The 11375-nt window shown below is 32.7% G+C and overlaps 1 pseudogene; it reads left to right on the top strand.

The window, feature by feature from the left end:
- Positions 1-1730: 1730 nt before the first annotated feature.
- Positions 1731-3288, top strand: LOC121788394 (annotated as a pseudogene).
- The last annotated feature ends 8087 nt before the right edge of the window (positions 3289-11375 follow it).

Raw genomic sequence — 11375 nt, 5'->3', positions numbered from 1 at the left:
TTTGTACAACACAAACTATACGACTATCACATGCAGACTGCAGTATATAGTACGTCACATTCTATGTCACGAATGCCAAGTTTTGATACAATTTACTCATTTTAGATCTATTTTTAGTGATATCGATATGCAGTGGCGGAGCCAGAGATTTCATAATGGGGGGTCCAAAATTAAACTTAAAAAAAATTACATAAATTAAATTATAAGGTTCAAAATGTAAAAGTCAAATGCAATCACATCATAACATTTGTCTTCTATTTTTCATCTTCTGAAACTGCTGCATAATAGTTTCAGTGGTAACTTTAACAAACACATCCTTTTCGATGTAAGGAACTAAGCAATCATTCAATAGTTGGTCTCCCATGCTATTACGTAGAGAAGTCTTGACGTAGAGAAGTCTTGATGATCTTCATTGCTGAAAAGACTCTTTCTACTGATGCAGTGGCAACTGGTAAGATCAATGACAACTTAACTAATGAATAAACCATTGGAAAAACTTCATGTTTCCTTGTAGAAACCATCTTTTGAGCAAGACCACTGATTCCTGATATTTGTGAAAACTTTTCATCTATGCGCACATCGAAAATAAAGTTCTCAAGTTGACTTTTAAGCTCGGACAAAGCAACTTTAGAAAATTCAGAAGGATAATACCGTGCAAGACGAAGCAGCTTCTCCAAATCAAATGCAGAAAATAAATCCCTAGGATCAAAACATGACATGCATAAAACTAAGTCTGTGTTGACTTCATCAAAACGTTGATTCAACTCTTGAGCTTGCAAGTCAATAACAGAACAAAAGAGCTCAACTCGATAATAGTGGAGATTCTTCATTTTCTCATAATGAATACGCTAAATTAAGAGGCACGATTCATATATATTTTGCTGAAACCTATCTCTAATAATATTTATTATAAATTATAATTATTGTGAATTACTAAAATACCCCTAAGTTTTTTAAGAATTAGTGGGGGGGACCATGGGCCCCCCTGGCCCCACCCTCCCTCCGCCCCTGTCGATATGGATTTCACAGTATTTAGTCTTATACAAAGTTGATATGTTTAATCTTATTTATATCATTGATTATTAGGATTTGAATTTTATTTTCTACAGCATAGGATATCTCTTTATAGTCTCCCCATATAATAAATATGTATTAACTTTTTAATAATTATTTATAGTCCCGCATATCATAAATATGCTAGTATTATAAACAAGTCAAATTTTTATAATGAATTAATGAATAGAAAAATTAAGAAATATTATTTGGTTATAGTTATCTGTAATCTCTGCCATATCTCACGCCACAAAGCTGGCTTTTCAACCTTTCTTCATCTAATAGAGACTAATACCCTAACAGATAAGATGGATTGATAAAAATAAGTGAAGCCAATTCTATAATACTCCTTATTTACGTGTAAAAATAGTATATGTATCTTATTTAGGAAATGTGAATAAATTCACATAATTAATAGTAGTATTGTTTGTGATCTGTTCATGCCCAGTCAAAATAGGTGATCATCTTTAACATTGTGTAATGCAAATAAGCTAATTCAGTGAATATTTACATAATCCAACAAACATATTGACATATTTACTCTTCAAACTCTAGAACTAATATAAAGTGATCACATGGACCACAGGACCAAATGCACTACTAACACTTATATCCAATATTAAATACAGTAGTAGTAATATTTATAATTTGATATGCATTATAATAAAAATCTGACAATGGCAAAGAAGGTTAGACGGAAAGAAGAATCAGAAAAATGATGACGACGTAAGCATTTGAAAAAACAATTAATTATAAAAAAAGAGATATTACTAGGAGTACTAGGCTACTACTCCTTGTTTAACGGTATTTGATTTTCTTGATTGAAAAAAGATAAAACAAGGGACTAGTTGTGACAGGGAACGTACCCATACATACATTTCATGATTTCACGCATTAATAATTGTGGGTAAATATATTTCATTTGCTTGTCCAAATATGCCAATGTATAAATAATATCCCATAAATTAATTAACTTTGTTTGCAAATTTATGCTTACTTCTACAATTGTGTTGACGAAGACCAAATATAATTTGATCTTAGGAATAATGCAAAAATCATAAATTTAAAAATAAATGCACATTATTATCCCAATCATTTTTTACACCATTCATACTAATATACTACTATTTGTCTGATTTGGCTGCGTGGCAATTGCTTTGACTCACGTGTGATAATCCCTCTTGCTCCTCCTAAAATTATTTAAATGCCTACTACAGTTCCAATAAATCAAAAACATCCTCCCTTAACCGATGTCACACTCCTATATTTTTTAACAATAATAATATATTCCATTTTCCGCAAAGTAAAATTTTACACTTCTGAACATTCCAATATCCACACATATATAAAGACCCAAGACATTAGACACACAAACACAAATTTGAAGTACAAAAATAGAAAATGAAGGGAAGTATTTAATTCCCAACCATTGAGCATTGATTTGTCTTCGCCGGAGTCATCTCTCCCCTTCAATGAGAACGATTCCGCTGAGATGCTCCATACGACGTCGTGGAGGAGGGGCGGCGCTCGTCGAAGGCGGCCGCGGCGTATCGCGGCGTGAGGCGGCGGCCGTGGGGGAAGTTCGCGGCGGAGATAAGGGACTCGACGCGGAATGGCGAGGGTGTGGTTGGGGACGTTTGAGACGGCGGAGGCAGCGGCGATGGCGTATGATCAGGCGGCGTTCGCGATGCGGGGCAGGCGGCGGTGCTCAACTTCCCGGTGGAGAGAGTGAGGGAGTCGCTGCGGGAGATGCGGTGGGCGTGGAAGAAGAAAGCTCGCCGGTGATGGCGTTGAAGAGGAAGCACTCGATGCGGCGGCGGAAGAAGAGGGAGAATGTGGTGGTGTTTGAGGATTTGGGAGCTGATTATTTGGAAGAGCTTTTGATGATGAGTAGTAGTAGTAGTAGTTCAAGTGTGGATGCTACTTCTAATTACTAGTTTTCTTGGTGAATTTCACTTGCCAACAAATGGATACTAATATTATTATATCCTAAATATTTTGTCCATATGTATAATGTAATAGGGATAAGGGGTCACCTTTTTTTGATGTTACCAACAAATGCTTTTTTCTTGAGCTTTTGTTAGTAGGTTTATTTTCTTCCATTTTTATGAATTTGGATGGAATTTTGATGTTATAAGTATATTTATAGTACATTGTGTGGAAGACTCGAGTGTTTTTTTTGCATGGGATGAAAATGTTGTTTAGTAAAGAAGAAACACTATTTCTATAGTTTTATAGGGGCTCATAATCGCATTTTAAATAAAGTTATTAGATTTTGAGGGTCAACATGCCATTTAAAAAAGATAGAACAATTTCATATTCAATTCTATGAGTAATGGCAAATCTATCCCCATCTTCAATGAGTATTAACTACTACTCCCTTCGTCCACCATAATTTGTCATCATTTGACCCGACACGGGTTTTAAGAAATGTAATAGAAAGTAAGTTAGAAAAAATTAGTGGCATGTGAGTCCTATTTTTATATATTAGCTTTATAATAAAATGTGGGTGTGAATGAGTTAGTGGAATATGAGTACACTACCAAAAATGATAAAAGTGAAAGACGATAAATTTTTAGGGAATGACGGAAATAGAAATAAGTGACAAATTTTCATGGACGGACCGGGGAGTATTAATTAGAACTTTGTTATTCGGTAAATGAATCAAAATGTGAGTTAAGCAACTAAAATTTCAGCCTAACCGAACCAATAAAAGAACCGGTTAGTTATATAACCGAATCGAACCGACCCGAACCGACCCGTCATAACCAGTTGACTATTCATGCCGACAGACAGTGACAGCCCTTTTGTTGAATCGATGTGGAGTATGTCAATTGCCAACCACTATAAAAACAGCATTGCTTTCTCCTCTATTTCAATTTTCAAGCATGCGTTCCATCCTCTCTCCACCAATGAAATTTTTTCATCAAATCAAAATAGCACATGCACATGTGCACATTAATCATTCAAATTGAAACTTCCAAGTTTTCAACCATTTAATTTAGAGATGAGTTTTATCATCTATATATTTTCTGAAAATCCATATTGGTTTTGATTTTTAAGGGGGAGATAATATGTATATATAGAAAAATGCAGAGGCATAAAACAAAATGATACTCCGCCGACAACTAGGCTAGGCTAGAAAATATGATTTCAAAATATAGTTCAATTGTTTAATCGCCTTATATTTTTTTACATCATTGGTTTTTATTGGGGCGGGTTTTAATTTGTGATTCGGATAGAGATTGAAACTTAAAAGTCTAAAAGTATTTGTGTTTTTTTTGTTTTATTTTAAGGTGATTTATATACAATGTAATCCTTTTATACATTTATATATTACACCTTTTATTACGTAATTAAGATTAGTGCGACATCTAACTTGTTACTAAATTGACTCAAACCACCAACTAGAGTTCCACTCTAAGGAATTCAGACTTTCCCTATACAGTTACAAACCATTCAAAAAATTAAATTATAAAACAACCCAAAATATTTAACACTACAAAAAAGAGCGGTTTAATGATGGAATTAGTGACGGAGAAATATCTGTCTTTTATTTTTGGTGCAATTAGTGAAAGTATGACTTTCTGAAAATATTACAATTTTATTTTAACGATCCATTTTTCGTCACAAAATTATTTTTATTTATTTTTAATTTATAAATTAGTGGCAGACATATTCCGTCAATTAATATGTACTCTCTTGTTCGCCATTAGGAGTCCCGGTTCACTTTTACAATAAATAGTAGGTACACATCACTTTCCACTAACTCATTTCACTTATATTCTATTATAAAACTAATATATAAAAATGAGTCACATATTTCACTATCTTTTCTCATCCACTTTATCTTACATTTCTTAAAACTCGTGCCGAACTAAAATGAGACTCCTAATGACGGACGGAGGGAGTATAAATTTTTTATTTTCTGTGAGATTAATAATTTTTTCAGGTTTATAATTACAGATAGAAATATTCGGTCAGCATATATATGTTAGAATTTTTTTTTGTTCAATTAATTGACGGATATATGGTCGTCATTAACTCTTGGGTTTATTTATTAGTGACAGGCGTATTCAATCAGTATATGTTCGAAATTTTTTTTATTTTCTGTGTCAATAAACTTTTTAGGTTTTGGAGTATTATTTACTGATATAAATATTGGTCAGTAAATATGTTTAAATATTTTTTTTATTTTCACTTTAGTGGCGGGCATACGACGTCACTACTGTTTACTGATTTTAGATTTTATTAATTAGAATTAGTTAAAACTTAAAATTGACTTCAAAATTTAACGTCATTGAGCCCTAGTATTCTGAATTGACTTCCAATCAGCACCGCCATTTCTTCCTCCTTCCATCGCGGCAGCGCCGCTGAGTAATGGTCGCCGACAAGCCTATCGTGGTGAAGGCAAAGCTTGTATCGAAGAACGTCGAGAAGAAGATCAAAAGCCGAACTCTCGATTACTCTCTCTCTCTCTATTATTTTCTCACTCGCAGTTTTTTCTCATTGGTGATTCCATCTCAGGTTTCATTTTGCAATATAATGCTTACTAGTTTGTTTGTGTGAGCGGACTTTTATTGTGCTTGAATTAGGGCTTATATTGTTTGTTCATCTGTGAAATTCTGGAAAGATTTGGATATTCGGGGATCAGTTTCATCTTACAACAATATGCGATATCCTGATCTTATTTCTTGTAGTAATTGTTTGTGTGGTCAACTGTTAATAAATCGCATTAATAAGGCTGTCTTTCAACTTGCATTTTGATGGCCTTATTGACAGTGGCAAGTTTTGGTTGACGGAATTGTATCAAATTCTGCATTACAATGCCTAGCACTTCCGAAATAATGTGTCAGTTTCTACTATTATGAAGATAAATTTTAAAGTTTCATATGAATATAGCATGTGACAAATAAAGACTCTAGACTTTGTGGACGATCGGCGGAGAAGATTTGGTAGATGTCCCAATCCCAAGCCTTTAATGTTTCGGAAACATAAACAAACGTTCGAATTTAAAATTATACTCCTACATCTTATGTATTTCTCGATTTACTAGGTTGATTACATTTCAATGAAGGGGATTTTTATAAGGGATAATTGCTACGAGTGGAAGTTTTATTCATCTTATCTTACAGTAATGTATTTAGAAGGTGGGTTTATTTATAGTAAACAAAAACTGGTGGAGGAAATATATGGTGATGGATTCTTCAAGGTGACCATATATCTTGAATCTCAGTCTGGATTTGTTCTTTCAACGGAAATAGTATTTCATTTATGTGCATGGTGATCATGTGCCTCTTTTTATATGTCTTCCACCACGGAAATGGGACTCTTATGTTGTGGTTGGATCGGATGTAGCTGAGCAAATGTCTTCTTCAGCACTTCAACCCCAGCAACTGAAACCGCAGTAAGACTAAGAGGCACATAGCTAATCCTGTTGGTGTTAAAAAAATGAAAGCTTTAGCTCAGCAATGGGATAAAAATATAAAGGTCTTTCAGTGAGACAAACAATGCAATCCTGTAACTCCAAATAATGTCCTCGATTGTGATGTTATTAAACAATTAGTGGAAAACCTCCCTATCCTCCTTACCAAACACCATACATAATTACTAATTTTTAATGGATTCATAACAATATTTTCTTCAATTATGTGATTAATCTTCTAAGGGGGTGTTCGGTTTGCAAGATTGTATCCGAGATTAAATTTGTAGTATGTTTGGTTCATGAGATTCAACCCCACAACTCAATCCTAGATGGATAATCATGAAATAATTAGTCATAGCTAACCCCCTATGACTAAAATAATCTCACAACTCAATCCTAGATTGTATCTCGTATTATTTTATCTTGGAAACCGAACACCACCTAAGAATAAGAGGTATCAGATGATTCTTCTTCTATTTGGTTACATATTTGGTAAATACTTACAACTAACATGTGCATTTCTCATTTGTTGTATGCTTCATAGCTAGGCAACTATTATCCTAGTTTTGTTCTATGCAGAAATTAAAAATTATTCCTTTATAAAAATAGTGTGGTTTACGAGATTGAGCATCAAATCGGCATATCCATTATTATTGCTATCATATTCATATGCAGGATCAAGGTGCTATTCCAAATCCACATATCAAAAATACAAAGAGGTTCTAAGCAGAGATGATATTGGTAGGTCTTTAAAAAAGGCAACCACCAAACAACTGCTAAACTTTTTACCAAACAACAGATTTTCTGTTGGAGAAATCATGCAGTTAGTCTGCTTACAACTCAATATTCCAGTGCCAAATGTTAATCACTAGTAGTAATAAACATAACTAGTGCCAGAATTATACAGAACTATAGCAAAACTGGAAAAATTAATTAAGATCGAGAAATGATAATAAATTGCTTTGATTTTAATTCTGATTTTTTTCTTTTTGTGGAATAAAAGAGTGAAATATAAGGCAGTCTTTTGAAATTACTACTATGTGTGTGTATATAAAATACTATACGGTACCTACTTTGTTCGTTTTCGACCCATCCATTAGGTTTGACCAGGCCCGAACCCCGTTCGCTTCCAAGAGAAATTATGTGTCAGTGTTTTAATTAATAAGCCCCATTTATCTTGCTTGTTTTTTTTATTGGTATGGATATTAATCGATAAATTCTGAATATTTATAGGGATTAATATCTTAACTGTGTGTAATTATTTATAGTAGGAGTTTACATGCTTTAGAATTGTAGGAGTAATCAACATGTGTCGATATAAATTACTCCCTCCGTTCTATGTTAATAAAGTCAATTTTCTATTTTAAAAAGTTTCAAATTAATTTAGTCATTTCTATTTTTGACAAAAAGTAATTCTCTTTTTATTTTATTTTATTTTCTTTTCTATCTCTTTTACTTTACTAACTATCTCTTAGCAGGGAACGTAGGGAGTATAATTTACAAAACTCAACATAGAGAAAAATTCCCAGAGCTGTCTATTTTCTCGGCAGAAAATAAATAATAATAGAGGAGTGCCACGTGTAGTGGATGAACAGGAGGCATTGAACTTGTTGGATGTAAACAAACATGGACTTATGTAATTAACAATATACTAATGGTCGCGGCCAAAGCTATCCGACGTTGGCTACCAAAAGGGTGAATAATGAACTTTTTTTTTGCGATAAGAATTTTCAATAAAATTTTTAATTAGGTGTCTCGTTGAATATGCCAAAATTTTATAATTGATTGGCAAATTCTTATTGATGTTTAATTAATTCTATTGAAATTCATTATTGCGATTAAACTGATTGATAATTAATAAAATTGTATACTACTACAAATTTTAAACTCTTCTTACTGAATGACTATGCCCAAATATTATTATTGAGATTCATTATTGTGCAAATAAAAGTGACAAATTTTATAAATAGGTGATTTTGTGACTATGCCCAAATATTAAATTGATTGATAACTTGTAAAGGATAGACCGATAGAATAATAAACTGATACGGTCAGGGACGGAGACAGTGTTGGCCAAGCCACCGCTCCAGCGGGGGCTTGGCCGGCGTCGGATCCATTACCCATGGCTGCCCCTGTTCAGATGCCATTTCAATTGTAGATTTGTAGAGAGAAACTTAATATTTAATATTGAAATATGCGATTTTTGTTGTTATTTGAGAAAAAAGAGAAGAATAATTAATAAAATCACTTGAAATTTGATGGATTGCATCGGCGAAGAATAAATAAAAGAAAACAATTTTCACAGAACGAGGAAGAAGAAGATACAACGCGTTTAATTATTAGGTTCCAGTTAATTGGGCTTTTTAAATGGTGGGGTTTGGGCTTTTTAAATGGGTTTGATTAATTTAATTTATTGAGATTATTATTTATTTTGTTTAAATAATTGTACCACTTAAATGACTTCATTTAATTACTGTGCCGTTGAAATTAATTGGATTCACTTAAAATTATACTCCGATATACTCTACAACTTAACAAAACAATTATTAGATTAACTCGTTTGATTACATAAAATGATAAAATCAAATTAAAAGATACTAACAAATTACAACAACTAAATTACCAGTACTAGTTTTTATTATAATACATCTTTTGATACATGCTATTTTGATTATAATAAAATATTAGTTTTTCAAAATGACAAAATCTGATTGCATATTTATATTTTTTGGTTCGATTTAATTTTTAAAATTGGACAGAACAACATACTGAATTATATTAAATTACCTTTTAATATTATTATTATTATTATTATTATTATTATTATATTATATTTTTTATTTTTTAAATTAAATTCCAGCACCGGCTAATTTGTTTTTCTGGTTCCGTCTCTGGATACGATGCTACCTGTATCAGTTGTCTGGCGGCAAGAGGCTGACGGTGGATGGCCAATTCGCGGGATCAGTATTTCCCACAGAGCAATCTTGAATGCAATGACAGACCCAAAGAATATTCATAGTGGGGTCGGACGAATTAGCAATATATCCTAGAGTAATTTTTACCTGTTGAGTGATGAGATGAGCCTTCCACTTGGCACATCGAATTACTAAGACCGACCTTCTCTGTATGACATAAACATGGACACCATATATGATTATTTGAGAGAAATATGAATAAATTCATTACTATATAAATCAGACCACCCTATCATAATAAAATCGGGCCAGACCTCACTGAAAAGGCTTTAGGCCCAAATTTTTACTGTAAGAGTGAATCAAATCACCTCTTCCGCGCTCAATAAGATTCATAGTGGATGCTCAGCTACATACTACTAACTCAGAATCTCTATCTACACTAAATAATTTCTACGCTTTACCGTCAAACCAATCAATCGGGCCAGTCAAATTATTTTTCTAAAAATTTCAATTTCATTTTCATTGAAATTGAACAAGTATTAGCATTGATATTTCATCGTATTAATGTAAAATGACCATCAATTTAGCCATGTTTCGAAAAATTATAAGATATGTTTATGAAAAATAAGTTTGAGTAAAGATAGTAATTAGCTTAACAGAAAATGGGCATTATGATGATTCATAATTATACTATTTGATTTTTTGCTGACAATGGAACCGCGTGTGCAACCAAAGGATTCTTATATCCAGACCAAATATCAAGCTACATTGGTATGAATATTAATATGACTAAATATATTGATTCATGAAATAGACGTAAAAACAAATAGAGTAACCGAAATTTGGTGAATGCATTAGTAACAAATAGTACTCCCTCCGTCCCATAAAAATATGGACAATGGATATGACACGAGAATTAAGACAAAATTGGTAAAACAAGAGAGAAAGAGGAGAATGCTATGGTAAAGTAAGAGAGAAGATGAGAATGACAGTTAAAGTAGTGTTAGTGGATAGTGTGACCTACATTTTTAAATTGATATAACTTTTCAAAAATGGAATACACATATTTTTGTGGGACGGACGGAAATGAAAAGTGCAATATTTTTATGGAACAGAGGAGTACTATTTTCTTGTATGAGGCTTGGCCAACCAACTCTCAATATTAGAATTTCGTGACCGAAAATGAACTTCGAATTTAAGACGTGGCTGACTCAATCAAAATGATTAATTTTAGTATTTTGTGGTGGAAATCTGAGGTAGCCCACACAAACTTCTACAACATACAATATTTTTGGGTGATATGATGGAAATAATCTTTATGGTGCAGTTCAAATAACATTCAGCACTTAATCAGATTGAATGTTGTACCTCTGGATCTAAATTTTTTATAAGCCATTTATTTTCTGACTCACTTGTGAATTGTGAAGTACACTTTGGTATGGAAAATATAAAAAATTTAAAAAATGCTTGGTGGGAGGCTTTAAAATCATAACAACATATCAGCAATTAAAAATCTTATGGCTTTATCCTAACAAATGATGAATTAAATCGATCTCTCACAACTTATTGATATGCTGAGATATATAAAGCAGACCACCCTATCATAATAAAACCGGGCGAGACCTCTCTGAAAAGGCTTTAGGCCCAATATGATTTATTTCTGTAAGCCCAGATTAATGACTTTCATCTTTTTCTTTTGCTAATTAGCTGACAATAGCTATTTAATTTTAACTAAATTAGTTATATTAAATAGCTGTTACTATATTTTCTTATTTTGTTCTTATTTAATTTATTCCCTTCTATAAACTTTTTTTTGATAAGAGAGAAAAGGCTCAAACCGCTTAGAGATCGGTGAGCAAATGAACCAAAGTTCAGTATCAACAAACTAGTTCAAAAAAAAACAAGCAAAAAAACCTCAAACCAAAAAAGAGTAAGCCAAGCAAAGGAAAAGCACCCTCCCAGCAGAACAAAGAAAACAAAAA

The sequence above is a fragment of the Salvia splendens genome, unplaced genomic scaffold (assembly GCF_004379255.2).
Source record: "Salvia splendens isolate huo1 unplaced genomic scaffold, SspV2 ctg103, whole genome shotgun sequence".
Taxonomy (NCBI): Eukaryota; Viridiplantae; Streptophyta; class Magnoliopsida; order Lamiales; family Lamiaceae; genus Salvia; species Salvia splendens.
Note: the sequence above shows the minus strand (reverse complement) of the source record. Positions and strands in the feature narration are given on the sequence as shown.